At 35.8% G+C, this 19,611-nt stretch overlaps 1 protein-coding gene across 9 annotated transcripts in view; it reads left to right on the top strand.

The window, feature by feature from the left end:
- The first annotated feature begins 1,809 nt into the window (after positions 1 to 1,809).
- rasgrp3 (RAS guanyl releasing protein 3 (calcium and DAG-regulated)) overlaps positions 1,810 to 19,611 on the top strand; it is an 83,450-nt gene continuing 65,648 nt past the window's right edge. For 5 of the 9 annotated variants that reach the window (XR_015512688.1, XR_015512684.1, XR_015512685.1 and 2 more), the window contains exon 1: positions 1,863 to 2,051. The gene's annotated coding sequence lies outside the window, so the exon portion shown is untranslated. The other 4 variants (XR_015512689.1, XR_015512686.1, XM_087289254.1 and 1 more) reach the window with 1 other exon arrangement.

The following is a 19,611-nucleotide window of genomic DNA, read 5'->3' on the forward strand; positions in this document are numbered from 1 at the left end:
AGCAAATTTAACAGCACAACCCAAAATAAACAATGCTAATCAAAAAGATAAATGTTTGTTCCATATAGAACAAAAACAACTGATGTTATTTTATTTTACTTTTTTTTTTTTTTTTTTTTTTTGCATTTATAAGGAAAAAGCTTTGTTATGGATGTAACAGATGTGAAATCGGGAAATCGAGTAACTTTGCTAAACCAAATATAAATGTTTGGAATCTCTGACAGACATTTTTGAGTATTTTTACAGTACTGTTAAATACAACCCACATAGCAAACTATCTCTGACCCAGCTTAGGGCCACACAATCAGCTTTTGCTTGGTCCAGATGCCACAGTGAATTACGGTACATGATAGGACCAAGTCTGGCTTCCAGACAAGGGCCAAACATGGACCATATCTGGGCCTAGTCAATAACCCATCACTGAGCCTGAACTGGGCCAGATATGTTGGTGTCTTGACTGCAATGAAATTGATAAACCCATGAATCATTGCACTCAAGGCGTGCTTTTTCTTGAAGCGACTTGATTGGTAGAATCTTTTTTCTTTATTTGAAAATAATACAAATGTATTTTAAATGTGGGTCAAGATAAGCTAAACGTACATGGCCCACATATCATTTATCAACATCTGGGCCAAATACTACATTTTACATCTGGCCCAAGTATTGCGTGCCACCTTAAAGACGGTGCCACCTCTGCCAAACCTGGGCCATGTTTGGCCCACATGCTGTATGACAGTGCCGGATGAATGCCTGCTGTGCCAGATTTATGTCAAATCTGGGCCAGAATTCTTTGCCACCTAAGAAGCCTAAATAAAAAAAGGGTTTCACTATTTTGGCGAGGTTAATATTTGCCTTAAATTGCTCCTATTTGGTAGCCTACTAAATTGGCTTTGTGTTTATGTTAAAATAATTTTCACATCAGCCATTTTTTTGTTAAAATAATGTGTCCATCAGCCAATCAGAATCAAGCATTAAACAGCCCTATTCATTCATTTATTCATTTCGTTCATTTTCTTTTCAGCTTAGTCCCTTTATTAATCAAGGGTTGCGTAAAATGAACCACCAACTTATCCAGCATTTGTTTTATACAGTGGATGCCATTCCAGTTGCAACCCAGCACTGGGAAAAACCCATACAGTCTTGCATTCACACCCACACGCTACGGCCAATTTAGTTTATTCAATTCATCTACACTGCATGTCTTTGGACTGTGGGGTAAACTGGAGCACCTGTAAATTCCACACAGAAATGCCAACTGATCCGAGGCTTAAACCAGCAGCATTCTTGCTCCTTGCGAAAGCGCTACCCACTGTGCCACTATGTCGCCCAAAAGCCCATATTATAAGTGAATAACATTTCATGTCTAAAGGAAGATTTATTTGTTAAAATGATTATATTTTTGTGCTTCTTTAAGCTCCAAATACTGCAAGAGACCATCCAAAAAAGGAACAATAAAACAAACACGTTTAACAGCTGAGATAAATGTTAATAAGTAATATTTCAGTTAATAAATAATTAACTGAAAGCCTGCACTATAGCATACCTTGATGTATGCAGTAGCACTTAAATATTCTATTTCATTTATTTACCATGTTATTACAATCCAGCAGGGGTTGCCTTTGCTTTCTGCTATGTTATTATCGTCTGTAATTAATGTACTGGAGCTGCATGTGTGTGTGTGAGAGAGAGAGAGAAAGAAAGAGAGAGAGGGGTGGAGGAGGAAGAAAGGTACAGAATGATTGATTGATGGAGCTGAAAGAGACGGAGTGAAGGGAGGTGAGGGGTGGGACTGAGTGTGAGTGTAGGAGGAGGGCCAGAGAGAGCGGAGGGAGGAGAGCGGCAGCATGCATCTGTGTGGGGTCAGTATCACATGCTCGGCTCTTGCACACCACACTCTTGTTGATTGTGTGCGCTTTGATCTCACTGAACAGTGCATCTGACGTGCAGTTTATACTTTCTGTCTTTCTTTCTTGTTCAGAGAAACATTTACTTACAGAGAAGTATGCTGCATTATTCACATCTGTCCTGAGTGTGAAGATATCCACAATAAGGTAAGACCTCTTTTACTTGATCACATAAGAGATTCTCACTCCTAATTAAAGCCAGTGGTTTGTTTAGTGGTTACATAAAATTACTGTCAAACTATGGCATGCTAGATGTTGTCAGTTGGGTCAGTTTTACACAGTGAAATGTGTGGTTTAAAGCCAGACGGTGTTACTGTGATCAGCTGAAGAGTACAGAAGGACAATTTACACTCTTAACGCAAACATGTTGCAGCTTGAGAGATTTTTGATAGAGGAATTTGAAGGTCAGAAGTTTTTTTTGTTGTTGTTGTTGTTGGTGTTGTATCGTTTTTAGTTGTCTGGTGTGTTATGCCATGTTTGTGTGGTGATAATAGGATAGGAGGCAGTGGGGAAAACACTGATATTCATCTGTTTGTTCTGACGACCTTAGTGTCAGTTAGATGTTACAGTAGGTCAGTCTGACCATCATGTTGTGCAGAGAATTGAGATAAAGTTGGTTTTACATTTATGCATTAAGACTTTCTTCTTAATAATATAATTTCACAAAAGTATTCACTGCATATTCCAAATATTAAAAACAGCAAATATTTTGCCAATTACATAGTGCTAATGTAGTTTTAAAGTCATAATTACATGTTATTTTATTTTAATTGTTTAAATTACCATACAAACAATATAGAGAGCTGTCACTGAATGAATGTACAAATATAAAACCAACTTTACCCTAGTGTGCAGAGATTGTGTGTTATGGATACATTTGTGATTTCAATTGATTTACATTTGTTTTTGTGTACTTTATATTGTCATAAACATATATTACTATGTGTGTATATATATATATATATATATATATATATATATATATATATATATATATATATATATATATATATATATATATATATATACACACACACACACACACACACACACACACACATACAATTATATATATGCAACTTACAATAAATTAATATAATTATTATACAATATATTACAATATGAATACACTGTTATATATTGTTTAAAGTACAAAACAAATATGTTTTTTTTGTCATTTGAGTTTCTACACATTCTTTTTTAAACACTATTGAATATTATTTATATTTGGGTTACAGCTGGATGTAACAATAAAAAAAATCATATGCATGTTCATTGGTTTGGTCCTTAATATTGTAAGCAGTTTTATTTACTCATGATTTTTGGCAATGTGTGAACAACCGATAACAAATTCCCAAAAAGTTATTCCTTTAATGTTTGTCAAATCTTACTGACAGTTTTTTTGTTTAATTGTTTTTGTCTGAAGGACTCAGGATTCCAAGAAATTCTGAAGTTTGTGGATATAATGCTTGGTTCCGTGACCTCTTCTATGTTGTATGAAACATGAAACAAATGCTACAGTTATCAGTATAATGCTAAAAAAAACTATTCTGGACTGTAACACATGTGGCATGCCAAGAAAATGGATTGATTCAAAGTCTGTTGTATTTAATATACACACATATAACTGAACTGCCATAACAGTGCAACTTTACCTACCTCATCTGTTGATATGATGGCGGGCCATTGCAGAGCTTGTTGCCAGAACTTTCTCTTCTATGTTCACTTTAAGTTGGTACAAAAAGGGGGCTCCCTTTTGTTCCTGGAAGGTTTTAAAAGAACTTACAGAGAACATTAGCAAATGATTCTTGTTTAGTTCCTAAAACATAACTCAATGGCAATCACATAAGAACATTATAGCAACATACAGTGTTTCCTGGGGCTCTTGTACTTCTACACAATTAAAAAAACACCTTTGCAGTATATTAAGTATACAGTATGATGCACTACTTGTTTACTTCAAACTTAAACACCTCCTTTGCACATTATCTTGCACAATATTGTTCCGTCTTATGTAAAAATACTTGTAAAGTCTGTCTTAGGTTGTGCGTATAGTGAAGTATTAATACTATATGTTTAGTTAGTAGTTAGTTAGATTAACACTTGTTAGTTATGTTTAGGCTTTGAAAATAGCTCCTACATCTTGTGTAGTATTCATATGTATGATTATGTTTATTTATCTAGCACCGTGGTCCTGCGAGACTCTACACTTTGTGGCACTGTATGTTCACACATGTAGCGGACTGACAATAAAGCTTAGCTTGACTTGACTTTACCTGATTTGCGCATTATGTTCAGTCTTGAGCATGAGCACAAGCAATAAGTCTGTGGCTGCAGTTGCTAAACACACTATCAATGTCACCAATAACTAGAGTTGTGTCTCAAATGACGCTATACACTATTGTGTGTAGTGTATGAGTTTAGGTTTGAACACTAACATTTTGCTACTAACCAGAAATTCAAACCATTTCAAGACGATGTTTAACAATTGCTAACTTCCTGAAATTGATAAGCAAAATAACAATGGAGCCTACAGTATCATGAGTCCATCCAGCATAAGGATCATCATTTGGAGAAATTTATTTGCACAATCCAAAATAAATAAAGTAATCCAACGTCAACGCTCTAAAGCTCCTCCCCTTCTGCTATGTGAGCCAAAGCTGTGACCAATGAGAACATTCTATATGCTTAATTCTGTTGGTTGAATTAGTACAACATCTTAGCTTTTTAAGGGTGCTTATTATTTTGGGATTTGGTGTGTGTGTGTGTGAATGCATTACTACAGTATTTATACTACAATTGGCATAGAACAGTGCACAGATATGCGGTTTGGGATGTGCGTTAGGTTTCTGAATTCTATCATTAGCCCCTTGAGCACAAATTGTTTTCAATTTACCAATGTTAGTTATTCACATTTACATAGTTGTCTGCAAAACCCTCGAGTCATTGCAGTTAAGCATTCGTTTTTTTTCACCGTGCAATGTGTATGTTTGTCTGTGTGTGGGTGTGAGAAAGACTTAACACAATGCTGATTTTAGTCAGTTCAGATTGCAGCCTGCTCAGATGTTGAATTGCAAATGTTGTTGTAGTTTCAATTTTTGTTCATAAGTCACAGGGACGATCGTGGCCCAAGGACATCTCTATGTACTCTCTGAAACTCACTTGCACACATAGACACACACAGACTCTTTATTTCGAACACATGCACACATGCTTCTCGGTTTTTCTCTGTACTGTAGCTCACTCTCTCTGGCTTTATTAACCGTGTCCGGGGTTTTAGCACTAACGTATTAATGGAAAAAATCACTGTAATGTATCATCATTTTCCATAAATAGGTCGTGTATAAATCAGCATTAACCGGTGGCTTGTAAAGTCTCTGTTCACAGTTGCTCTAGTGTCTCTGTAAATAGTTTTAACATGTTTTCCTGTGCTAAAAGCCACATGTATGCAAACATCTACACAACATGATGTTTCATTACTGTTGTTCAATTGTTTCCCTCTTTGAATTCATAACTACACACAGTATTTGACTAATAAGCAAAACTCTATGGGCCCTATCATACACCCGGCGCAATAAGGCGCAAGACATGTTTGGCATGATTTGTTGCTATTTTCAGACCAGTGCAATCCTAATTTTCACGTTTTGCACCACGTTGTTTAATTAGCAAATCCATTTGCGCCTCTTTGTGGACTCATGTGTGTTCCGGTCTAAATAGAAGGTTTGTTATGGCGCATTGGTTATGCGTTGCTATTTGAAGAATTGAAATAGACTGCGCTATTGGCCAACTGAAAGCTGCTCTAAAGTCCAGTGCAGAGCATGTTAGTGATGCACCATAGTGTTTCCTCTAGGATTTTTTCCAGCTGTGGTGGCTGGCCTTTTTTTACACGGATATACCAATTACCTGTGGCGTTATTTCAATGACAAATGTTGTGAGTGCAGTATTAGAAGTCAAGATCGCATTTATGTAATAGCCTACAGGCATGCGGACCTCTTTGCTTGCGCGCCAATTTCCTCTGCTCGTGCACAAAACTTCTTGCATGCCCCCTCAAATATAAGCCGCTTCAAGAGCGTGCAGATCTTCTTGTGCTCTCTTAAATAAATGCTGCTGAAGTGTGATTTAGTGCGTTTACATAAAGAGTATGTCTCCAGCATTTATTAGATTTTCTAGGAATATTTATGAATGTCTCCAATACAAACAGACAAACAGAGCTGCATTAATGCGCCCTGAAGTAAAGTGAAAAGGCTATCCGTCATGTTTGCTGGCCTCACGCATCACGCACCTGTAAAGGGTTAAACAAATGACCCATGCACTACTACGGTTACAGAAAAGTTCGCGCTGTTATAATTCACTTACCCTTTAATACGTTTTGATGCGATTTTTTTTTCCAGCTATCAAAAAATATAATGTTTTGAATGAGAAGCTTTAATGTAGACGTGGCAGGCTGAATTTTGGCGTGGCGCCCTGCCATGGAAGAATGAATGTAGCGGAAACCATGCACCATACTTTGCAGGTTCAAATGCTTACGGCTTAATACACAAAGGATGTACAGCATTAATAACTGATTTCTTTTATCGTTACCATGATGACAGTACATGATATTTAGTAGATAGTTTTTTCAAGATACAAGCATTCCGCTTAAACTGTAATTTAAAGGCTTAATTAGGCAAGTCATTGTATAACAGTAGTTTCTTCTGCAGACGATCAAAAAATATATTGCTTAAGGGGGCTAATAATATTGATCTTAAAATAAGTTTAAAAATATTTAAAACTGCTTTTGTTTTCACCAAAATAAGCAAATAAGACTTTCTCCAGAAGAAAAAATATTATAGGAAATACTGCGAAAAATTCCTTGCTCTGTTAAACATCATTTGGAAAATATTTATAAAAAAAAAATTCACAAGAGGGTGAATACTTTTGACTCCAACTCTATATCAATTTGAGTAGTTGTAATCATAGTAATAATAATTTAATAATAATTGTTTACCAATAATTGAGTTATGATTAGAATTATGACCAAAATAATTTTGATTATGATTAGTGATTATGATTTTTTTGCATAATTGAGCAGCCTTAACACACCCATAACTTATTAAGAGAATAAGCACAACCTTGTTAAACCACGTGCATGGGCGCAAAGTGTATTTCTCCATCCATAAAATAGCAAAAGTGGATTCAGATATGCCCTAATGCTCTTGAGGTGCTTATCCTTTGTGCCTGGATCGTTAAAATAGGAAAGTTTGTGAACAAATGTGTTAGTGGAAGTTAAATAAATCTGACCTCCATTCGATAACATCAATACATAAAGTAATTTTAAGAAAGTTGTGTTTATTAACAAAATGGTTATTATAATTAGCTATATATATATATATATATATATATATATATATATATATATATATATATATATATATATATATATATATATATATGTATATGTATATATATGTATATGTATATATATATATATATATATATATATATATATATATATATATATATATATATATATATAACAATAGAACTTTCATGTCTGTCATCATTTCTCTGGTTAGGCAATGAACATGTGAAAAATAAACTTTTTCTGCGCTGATGATCTGTGTGTCGCATCAGTAATATTTAAGCTCTGTTAGCACACACACACACAGTCATTCACAGATCTGTAGTTTCTGCAGTTACACAGAATCTCTGATGCCTAGTGTAGGCAGGTGTCTGTAACATGGATGATCTTTCCTTTCTGTCTATGCTTTCTTGTTCGATTAATGTGTCGAACTATTTTGGCACTGCATTTATGTCTCCTTCTTATCAATGTTATTTGCAATACTGTTGTGAGCCGTAGCTCCTATTTCCAGTAAAATGGCAGGCTATTTATAGAGCAAGAGTGTCGATGTGTGTTTGTGCCCTGCTGCGTATGTGCACGCATGTCTGTCTTCTGTCCATATTGGAGGGATTGTGAACTAGCTTTGTGACGGTGTATTTACGTTTGAAGTTTTTCCTTTGCTGAAAATGCCAATACGCCAGTGACCTCATAGTGGCTTGACGATTGGCTAAACTAGTCTTCTAGTTAATTATATTTTAGTCAGTTTAGAGATTTAAAACACTTCAAAATCATTGTGAATTGTAGCTTGCAAACTTCATTTTGACTTGATTTTTCAGATAAGAGGTTTGTTTTTTATTAATCAGGAATTTATGGTAATAAAATGTTTCTTGTTGTACCTAAATCCAGACAGACCAGATACAAAGTTTGCTGAAACAGTGCTCTTTAGCTATTTTTGTTATGCAATGGTCAGCAGAAAAGGAACATTGTTTCATTAAATGAATCATTCTGTTGACTATATCTAACTTCGCAACTACACATAGCTTACAGTCTATTCATTCTTTACTATAATTAGCATGTATTCACACTTGTTTGGCTCTCTTGGCTCATTTGGTCCAGACCATAAAACTAAAATAATACATTTTTTCCTGGTTTAACTTTGAAGTAGTGTTCAAGCTTTTAACTTTTAAGACCAAACCTAAAGCTACCAACAAATGGAACATATTGTATGACAGAATCTAACGTACATAATGCTGTGTGCTGGGCTAAATGCCCTTGCTGTGTGTGCACACATAAAATGCTTAATTAGCTGAAAGCTAATCGTTGTGAGCTTATAAAATGTGTAAAGGAGCTGAAATAGTGCCAGTGATTGCTCTGTCACATGCACAAGCAAAGATCTGCTGAAGTCAGATGTGATTCAAATGTCTGTTCTGAAACTGTTAAGGCAAGATATAGGTTCTGTGAATAGAGACACGATGCTTGAGCATTCTGTTCTTTTTGAGCAAATTCCCATTGTGTTTTTGGTTAGTTTGCCTGTTCTGCACAATATATGGTTTCAGCATTGATATCGCAATGCATTCACAATACTCACTTCACAGGATTTTCGACGTCAAGTTGGAATTATAGCAGACGAAAAGCTACAGTTCAGAACACATGAGAGTCACAAAGTTTAACCATAATAGAGTGAAAGTTTATCATCCCAAGAAATTGTATTCATAACGCAATATATATTTTGCAGAAAAACTAATATTGACTTTTCCAATACCATGCAGCTCTAGTCTGCACTCAAGAAATTACTTTTGCTGTTTGTTCAAACTACTTTTTTTAATTAGTTGAATAAACACAGTTGCTTAGTGGTTAGTACTGTCGCCTCACAACAAGAAGGTTGTTGGTTTGAGCCCCGGCTGGGTCAGTTGGTGTTTCATTGTTGGTAGTTTCCCCCAAAGTTCAAAGATATGCGGTATAGGTGAATTGAATAAGCTAAATTGGCCATGTTTTATGTGTGAATGTGAGATGTATGGGTGTTTCCCAGTACTGGGTTGTGGCTGGAAATGCATCTGCTGCATAAAACATATGCAGGATAAATTAATGAAAATTAATGAATAATCACAATTCTTCAGTTTTTTGGGGGGACAGCTAAATGTTTTATGGTTCAATTCACTTGAATTTGTAAAAACAATTAAGTTAATCAGTTTACAATTGGGACAACATGAATGAATTGTGTGGAACCTAGCATTTTTTACAGTGTTTTCTATTTTCGATCACACTTTTTTTTGATGGTCCGTTTGTTGAATTTAATTTACAATGCATCTACATGCCAACTAATCTCATTAGATTATAAGTAGACTGTTACATGTAGGTTGGGGTTAGGGTTGAGGTAAGGGTTAGGGTTAGTCTAAGTTGACATGAATTTGCAAAGTTTCTTATAGTCAGTTATATGTCAGTTGAAGGAGCAGTATCAACAGATATTAATCAGACAGTCTACTAATAATCAAATGGACCATCAAAATAAAGTGTTATCCTGTATTCATATTTTATTTGAACCAGGGTTCAGATGGAAGTGTTCACACTCAGTGAAATGAATCTCACTAACAAAGCAATCACAGTAGATTTTGAATAAAATGAACCAAACATGCCGACCGAGTGGAAATGTATTGTTTGTAGATGTACATGTGATAAACATATTGCCTTAAAAAGACCATATAAATTGTAGCCATTTTTATTTATTTATTTATTTATAAATAATATTTTTTTTAAATGACATGCATCTATGAATTATTCACAGTAAGAGGAAATTTTGATTCTACATTGTCTTCTACATATAGTCCTCCCCTTTCTATCTAGAAATCAAGTACAGAACTTCACACACTTTCTATAATTGAGCCAGATGGCAGTGCTTTACATCAAAAAGCACTTAGCTCCCATCAGAAGTCTCTCCTGTCCTTCTGACCACATGTCAGAAACTGTTTGATTGGTGATCCTGAATCAGTCTTTCACTTGTTTCTGTCACTTGTACTGTATTTCATCAGTCCTCAAATTCAGTCAGACGTTACTGCTCGAGTCAAGCAGCACAAGCAGTTCTTTATTTATGTACGTTTACCTGTAACATTTCCTCATATAAAAACTGCACGCATGAATTCATTCAGTCACACATTAGCCACAGCTTTCATGAGAGCCACAAAATCCTGCATATCCTCAACAGTCTACCTTTGTCTGAAGTGACATTTTTATCACATTTATACTTCATAAAGGAATGGTTTACCTCCAAAACTGAACATTTCTTTAACATTTACTCTACTGCATTTTTCTTTTGAAGACAAAACATGATATTCTGAATAATTTTGTAAAAAATAATTTAAAAAGCAGCCATTGAGTGTGTTTACATGGACTCCAATAATCTGATTTCAATACGATTAAGACACTGCTCTGATTAAGAGTCTACCATGCAAACGGTAACTTTTGATTAATTTATTTTATCACTTTTGTACTTCTTAAAGAAATGGTTTACCTTCAAAAATGAACATTTCTATAACATTTACTCAATCGCATTTTTCTGTTGAAGACAAAACATAATGTTCTGAATAATTTCGTTAAGAAAAAGCAGCTATTGAGTATGCTTACATGGCATTAATCTAATTTAATACGATTAAGACAATGCTCTGATTAAGAGTCTACCATGTGTAAACAGTGAGTTTTGATTATTTTAATCTGAGTTTAATCTGAGCAGAATTTTTTTTTCCACCATACCATGTGTGCTATCAAATTCTATTAAAACAACACTCTTCAAGCAGTTCATACTCGCATCCAATATCTCGTTTGCCACGGGGGCATGCATGAAATGTTCCTAAATGAAAGTGAAAGTGCCAAACTCCAGTTTGTCAACAAATTAAAAATGAAACGCCAGAAATTACATAAAACTCAGGTGGAAATGTGGATAGCGAGGTGAAGCAATGACAATAATCAAATCATGTGCTATAACGTGTAAAACGGCATCATGGAAAGAACATTCAGAAAGCAACTCCTGTAAACACTTTAATCATAATATTGTCTTATTCGGATTAAGGCAAATAATTTGATTACTAATGTCCATGTAAGCGTAGTCACTGTACTATTTAAGTCAATTGCTGTTTTCTTCTCAGCATTCTTCCGTATATCGTTGTTAAACAGTTTAACAGAGGAAAGAATCTCAAACAGGTTGTGGTGGATGAGTACATGATGACAGAATGTTTATTTTTGGGAACACTATTACTTGAAATCTTTCAAAAGTGGAATTTTACACAAGACATGCACAGCATTTAAAGAAAAGTTGCATGGAAGTGTTTTGTGAAGTGTGAAGCCCGCATAAATCTGTTAGTCATGATTACAGAACAAAACAATCTGTCCATGAACAGTTGGACATCTCATTTGGACATTTCAAAGAATTTCTAAGAATGTGTCTTTGAAATCCAAGTAAATGTTTGGTAAATGGGATTTCTAGTCAAGTGCGTCATGGTTTCATCAGAGACCTGAAATCTTTCACAGCTTTTCATGTGACTCAAAGCCACACAACAATCATTGAAGAGGCTATAAACTTGTATAATTCAGTCTTTTCATAATTATTACGAATATTATGCAACAACTTTTCAGCAGGCCGATGGAATGTTAGTACTTCATGTTGTGGTTTCGTCCGTTTTGTTCTAGTCTACTGACGCAGCACACATCTGTAACAATAGCCTGATGCTAACGTTCACATAGCCGTTTAAAACAAACACTGCGAGAGTGTGAAACAAACTGTTGGCGGAGCAGGATATGTGCTCATTGTTTGTGTTTAGCTGGTTCTTTTTTAGACCCGAGGAGACGAAACAAGATGGCCTGCATCCCCTTTGAATGAACAGGAAGAAGGACAGAAAAACAGCTGCTAGTGTCACACTCACACACACAATACACTTAGAGAGAAAGAGAGAGATGGAGGACAAGGGTCCTTCAGTGTAGCAATGGCCCACTTCGTCATATGATGAAAATTCATTGAACTATTCATGATGTGAAATCAGTGTTGTGTTTGGTCAAAATGTAGGATTTATTAAGCTCGTAGATTAAATTGTGAAAGTAGGGTACTAATTGGTTGAACTTCTTTTGTATTCATTGTGTTTTAATACTTAATAGGGCTTTCTTTAGTTGAACTAGTTAACCCATTGTAAACCCCCTGAAAGGAGTACTGAATACTACTACTGTCAATACACTTTTCAAACTGCTCATAATTTCACATTGGCTGCGTCCGAAACCGCCTACTACTCAGTGGAATTTAAACATACTACTGAATTTAAACATACTACTTGGCCATTAGAAAAGTATAATCTATACAGTATGAATGTGAGAAGTATGAATGGAACTTCTCAAGGGGCATCATGGGATAGCATAGCAAGCATCGAACGCACACTTCAGAATCTTTTCAGAAATAGTAGGTCATCTGGGTACTTTTCGCATACTGATTTTCCAATTCTATGTATTCGGACATACTACTCTGCTTGTTTACCTTTTTTAGCAAACTAGTATGGAAGTATTCGATTTCAGACGCAGCCATTGTTTAAAAAATAATCTTGGGTAAACATTCACTGACATTTTACACTGTATATCCCAAAACCAGTTAACATAATTTGCATATTTGCTTTGTCAGTGATTGCATTAAGGTTTATGCCAAAATGTCTAAAGGAAACCACATTTTTTACATCACAAAATATACTTTATGTTAGGGCTGCATGATCTTGGAAAAATCTGACATTGCAACATTTTGTTTTTCTGTGATATACATTACTATATTGATACAATTTTGTTAATTAATACAGCCCTTTTGTACTATTAAATAAATATCGATATCTGGCTACATTGATAATGTATCACAGTAGCAGAATTATCATGATAAATCAGCATATTGATTTTTTGTCCCACCCTTTGTTATTAAAAAATCTAATGTAATGTAAAATTCATTCTTTATTGCTGATCAACTTTAATCCCAATTCAACATTGCAGTGAATACACACAATGCGATATCAATGCTGAAACGATATATTGTGCAGCCCTACTTTATGTTATCCAAAATTAAATGTTTTTTTTCCATTCATTTTTTTTTGCTCAAACCATGATCAAAAAGTGTTTATGTGAATATGAAGCATGTCTAAGTTTTTCAGATATCTCTTTGAATCTTCAGTATTCATCTTTAGTAGTACCTAAAACTCTGTTATCTTTACTCAGTAGACTCCTAATTGCTGCTCATTAAAATTTAAACACAATCTTAAAAATAAGAGTTCAAATAAGAAAATTTTAAACAACAATTTCTAAAGAACAATTTATTCCTTATAGTGAAGGTATTTCTATTCTGATGTTCCGATGTTTATCTATCTGTATTACCAACTGTATCAATTTTGTCTCTAGTGCTTCTCCTAAAGCTACTTAGGATAAAAAGCACAGAAGACTGTGTTATACAATAAGTATAGTGAGCGATAATAGGCATATTATTTATGACATCAAAGCACATGTGTTTTAGAAGGGTAATGATGGGTAAATTGTGTGCTCGTGTAAAAATGTTTGACTTTAGTTTGCAGACTTGAGTATCTTGCAATATTGCTGAGATCCTATCTAGTCATTTTCTTCTGGGAAGCATTTCCATTTGATCTGCAAGGAATTGATCTCTGATTCAATTCATTGATTTATGAGAAGCAATTGAGGAGTTTTGGCATGTACCTTGAAGGACCATATAAATATCCTATATGGCAATCGTTCAGGATCAACATATGTGCCATAAAACCATTCAACTGGCCACTTACACTTTAGTTTTTAACATAAGTTAAACACACACCAGCCCTGAATGCAGTTGAGAGTTATAAATGCATCTCGCTATATTTCCCTTCTAAGGTAAGAGCTTTAAACAATCAGCAGTTCTGCGAAACTCACCTGAAACTGGAGTTAATTTCAGTTGTTGCATGTTTAGCGCTACATTCTCAGCCATTACATGTGCAAAGCTCTTCCGTTATGAAACCTCTTTACCCCTGTACACTTGTGTATTCAAACCACAGACAGATCGAAGAGCTCATACCTCAGACCCACACAAACAGGCCGAACGGGGAGACGGGAAAACAGAAACATTCACAAGGCATATTTGAGGCAGGGGGTGATCTTAACTGTGAGTAATTCCTGCCCGTAAATATCTGCGATTGAATGACAGCCTGCTGGGTGGGAAGTCCCATTGTCTCCCAATAAATCCTCCTCACTATGGTAACCAGAGGGGCTCGTCCCTTCAAAGACTGATTGGAAGCTGGGAAAAATTGTTGTACGTGGTGGTCATATTAAAAATATCTGCCGCTCATTTGAATAGAGGCCCTCCGAAACAAAAGAGAGAGTTGAGAATTGGGGTTATCCATTGTTCGAACACCCTGTTAATGTCCCACGCTTTTGTCCGGGCTGAGAGTTTGATGTATTCGCAATTGTTTTGCGGCTCTCGTTTGAGATCAGATCAAGGTCAGGCTGTTTATTGAAGCTATAGTTACTCGAGTTTGATTATTTTGGGGGAGGTGGAAACCACGTGACACAGATCCACTGTGTGTCTATGACATCCTGTTCAAAAGCCACTGACTGGAAAAAAAACAAGCAGTCTTTATTTAACCTGCAGCGCGCGAGGAGAACCAAAGAGACAGTAATGATAACACCACGGACTATTGTCTCTCGCTCATGATCTTTCTCTTTTCCTCACTCACACCCCCTTTTCGCACACACAAAAAAGGACAGATTGGTGGTCAACGCCGCCCCTCCTGCGAGTGTATTGTGACGTGGTTCCTGTGTGCCGGCTTCAGTTTACGGTGTGTTTGGGGGTATTTTTAGCCTGGCACAGGAACGCCTGCTACACAGACAGGAAAAAGGCCAGAATAGAAGGAAGTCCATTCGCCTTTTACACAAACAATCCCTTCATCTGCATCAGTGAACTGTGGGACTAAGAGAGAGAGAGAGAGAGAGAGAGAGAGAGAGAGAGAGAGAACGAGGATGAATATTTCTCACATTTATTAGTGCCACATGGTGTTCGCAGGCCTTCTTGCAGAATTTCACAATGTTGAGGTCCAGAGATGTAACTCATGATATTCACTGTCTCATTATTACAGAAACTGTTCACTTCCCTTTTCTCTCCGCATATATCATCTTTTTAAAAAAGTTTTAGTTGTAAACAATTTTTCATTGCATTCCGCAAGTTAGCAAGGATTATTGTGTTTGATTTCAATGAAGACAAACACTGTATAGATGTCTGGGAATGTTTTCTTATGTTATCCATATAATAAAACTTGAATCTAAAATGGTAGCTCAGTGGGTCGCACAATCGCCTCACAGCAAGAAGGTCACTGGTTGAGTCTTGGCTGGGTCAGTTGGCATTTCTGTGTGGAGTTAGCATGTTCTCTTTGTGTTGGTGAGGGTTTTCTCAGGGTGCTCCGGTTCCCCCCACAGTCCAAAGGCATGCGGTATAGGTGAATTGAACAAACTAAATTAGCCGTATGAGTGTGAGTGTGTATGGTGGTTTCCCAGTACTGGGTTGCAGGTGGAAGGGCATCCGCTGTGTAAAACATATGTTGGATAAGAAATGTATCCCGCACTTTTAGAAACGTAACTTTTGGATCTCATTCAGCTCACACAAGTACAGTAGGTCCGGAACTCGGTGGTGTTTCAGTAGTGAACGGCTGTTTACTGTCCCTGTCAGCAAACTCCAATATTATCCAGCTGCAAACCCATCTGCCTTCAGATTGATGCATTTTAGCAGATTTAAAGTGTTTTTTGTTTTTAATAAAACTTATTTTTTTAATAATTTAAAAATTTTTTTTAATAGATATGAATAGTAGATCTGTAGCTGTTTTTTGCCATGTTGTCCTGTGAGGTTCATTTATTTAGGGTTCATTTATTTAAAAAAATATGCTGTATAAAAATAAGAGCATAATAGTAGAAGGAAAAAAAGTAATAAATTAAGGTTTAAAATAAACATTTTTTTCAGACAATCAGTTTAAGAGAACATGTCAGACAGGTGGACCTTCAAAACATTTTCGCAGAAGGAGATCAGCCTCAAAGTGAAAAGGGTTGAGAACCTCTGCATAGTTTACCAGAATACATGTGCAATAGTGTGCACTAAAGAAATGGAGTTCATAAAACTGTAATAAATATATATTTTTACATTTGTTTTTACAAAGACCCATATATCTGATGTAAAAAAATGCATGGTATTATAACTGATTGAATTTTATATTGCTACTGTTAAAATAAATGTTGTACTGTTTCAGTGTACAACATAATACCTTACATTTATTCATTTTATACCCATGTACAGTCCACTCTGATTTCTAGTGTGCACCTGACACTTTACAATTAGATGCTAGGTAGAGATAGAAAAAAAATGATGGCATATGGGAACACCGAAGGGGTCAACTTATGAACATTTTACGGCAGGTTTAACTCAGGAGGCAGCTTGAGGACAGTGACCCAGCAAAAACAATGTTTAAATATATGCTAATACACTTGTGTAGACCTTTGTAAACAGCAGTCGATTTTGTGTTTATGCTATTAATGTTAGTTGTATAAATATTTAATTCAAAAATATTCAAAGTGCACCTGTTTTACACCTTTTTCAAGATTTAGGATAAGTGTTTTGTGTCTCCAGAAAGTGTCTGTAAAGTTTCAACTCAAAAAACCCAACATATTATTTATTATACCTTTCGGAATATTGGATTTTTCTGAGCTAAACACTATGTAGGTGTTTTTTTTTTTTTTTTTTTGTGGCCTGTGCCTTTAATGCTAGTTCTCCCTGCCCACCTTTCCCGGCCTGTCCAATTGTGCCTCAATCTCCACCTTGGCTGTGTCAGATGTCAGATGAGCAGCACAGTGATAGACATGAAGAAGGCGAACATTTGTGAAAATGTTTGCGTTACTACTGAGACATGTTAATATGTGGCTGTCAATCAATTTGGTGGGCAGGGAAACCACATTCCTACGTCACGTTGCGGTGAGCCTCAAAATGGGTGGGATTTGAATCTTATTTTAACGTCAGGAAATTAAAAAAAAGAGACTTATTGTCTTTACATCACCTCAGTATGACTGTGGACACACAATACCTACACACAGGTCTGTCCAAACAGCTTCCAAAAGATGATTTTCATCATAGGTGCCCTTTAAAATAATGAACATTATCTGAAATGTTCCAGTAAACTTTGAAAGCCCATTTTATTTATCTTTGTTTTTTTCTCTCAGATTATCGACAGAATTCATTGTGGTCTACTATAAGGGTCCATGAACCCCAGTTGCTAAACCTCTTAGCTATAAGACCAGCAGGGAAAATACTATTTGTTTTACAGATGCATTATATTATCAGGATTTTCCATGAGTAAATGCTGACAGAATCTTAATTTTTGGTTGCACAGTTGCTTTAAATGGAAGTGTATTCAATAGCCCATCTGTCATGTGCTGCGATAGCCAAAAGCTATATATTCAGTAACAGATTCCTCCCTTTTATCAAGATTTCTGATCGTAAGGGAAAGCAGTTGCTCTCAGGCCAGAATGCATTCCCCGCTTTAGACTGAGTTATAAATTTAGCACTTTTCGAAAGTTTCTTGGAATATCTAAGCTCGTCCAGTTCCTCTTCAGGTCTCGGTCTGTTGAAGTGAACAACAGACCAGTTCAGATGTTACAGTATAACTTTTAACTGGGTTAGCATCGGCACGGCTCTTTAAAAATGCATGCTTTTGGGGAAGTTTCAGCACAATGTGAGGAACAAGTGACAGCCGCGGCTTTATGAATTATACACATCTTTTGTTCCTCTGGATTTTTACTTTTTCTACATGCCAATTTCACACACGCTTTAGTTCCTGCTGGGTCCCTTTGCAGTGTGTGGCAGGATGTTAGCAGTTCTGTTTCATGAAGTGACTTCACCCAAAGTTGTCAAAGTGTTTAAGCTGTGTGCACGGATGCTGTACCTGCAAGCGCTGGAGAGAACCTGATAAAATGCAGCGGTGATAGTACCTTTTTCAGCTACTGTATGTTGTAACAGTGGTTTCAGAGGAGGCTGTTTGTAGCTTTTCTATAGATCCTGCTGTTGTAGCATTTCACTGGCTACACTAAAGTGATTGTCATGATTGGGTTCAAAATTAATGTTTAGGCTACCAATAAAACCAACACAGGCTCATTTGAAATACATTCAAGTGTGAAATACATACAAGTGTTAAATGGACACGTTTTGCTGTATGTACAAGGGCACTGTTTACATTTTTGCTAATCTACGATATGTTAGCTAGGGTGCATTTTGATGGACGTTTCACAAACACATCTTTGTACATTTCCATGAGAAGACAGGGCTTGACATACAGATTACCTAGAGCAGTGTTTCCAAACCACGTTCCTGGAGGACCACCAGCTCTGCACATTTTCCAGGTCTCCTTAACCAAGCACACCTGAATCAGATCATCAGCTCATTAGTCGAGACTGAAAGACCTGTAATGGGTGTGACAGACTAAGGAGACATCCAAAACGTAGTGTTGGTGGTCCTCCAGTAACGTGGTTGAGAAACACTGACCAAGAGAACCTAAACTCTTTCCTGTAAAAGATAATGATGATGGAAAAAATTGTGGTTGGACCGAAATGCTTTCTTAGACTATTAATGCTAAAGGTTTTTTTTTTTCATTGTATGTTTAGCCTGCATTAATGCATTCAGGAGGAAGGTGCTCAGTTAAAAATTAAAAGATTGTGATCTCAATTCAAACCCGGGCAACATGAATGATAAATGATAATGATTTGCATATGTTTTTTATTTCTTCGAAGCGCTGCATTCAAATCTGTGGTTGATCAAGGGAGTTTAAGTTTTTACACTTTTTCAGTTCCTTCAAACAATTAAAAAACACAGAAGTACTGGGAGAACAGTTTATAGTTCAGATATAAACACTGATGTTTATGGTAAAGATTAAAAACACTGTTTTATAGAACTTGACGCTGGTGAATGTTGTAACAATTACATATGCTACAATGCTACAATGTTGTAGCAGTTTAACCAATAGGTGGCGACAAACAACCATCAAAATGATGTCACTGAATAGGTTTTCAAAAATGATCCACCTATAATGAAACGTGAAGATTTATATGTGAATTGTTGAGTCATTAATTGAAAATAGATATGATATGTTGTACAAGATGTTAGATAGCTTTATCAGCAACAGTAGCAAAGATATTTTTTTTGTATTTAATTTTTTCCTTTTTTCAGCTGGTTCTTTCTTGATTTTTATTTTTGTTAAAATTACAAATTCTGAATTCTGTTTGTTAAAATTCTATGTTTTTTGCAGTGATATTTTTGTACAAATGGAAAGCAATAGATCTCCTCTCTTTTTTGCTGATCTGAAAAATGGT

This window comes from Danio rerio, chromosome 17 (genome assembly GCF_052040795.2).
Source record: "Danio rerio strain M-AB ecotype USA chromosome 17, GRCz13ab, whole genome shotgun sequence".
Lineage (NCBI taxonomy): Eukaryota > Metazoa > Chordata > Actinopteri > Cypriniformes > Danionidae > Danio > Danio rerio.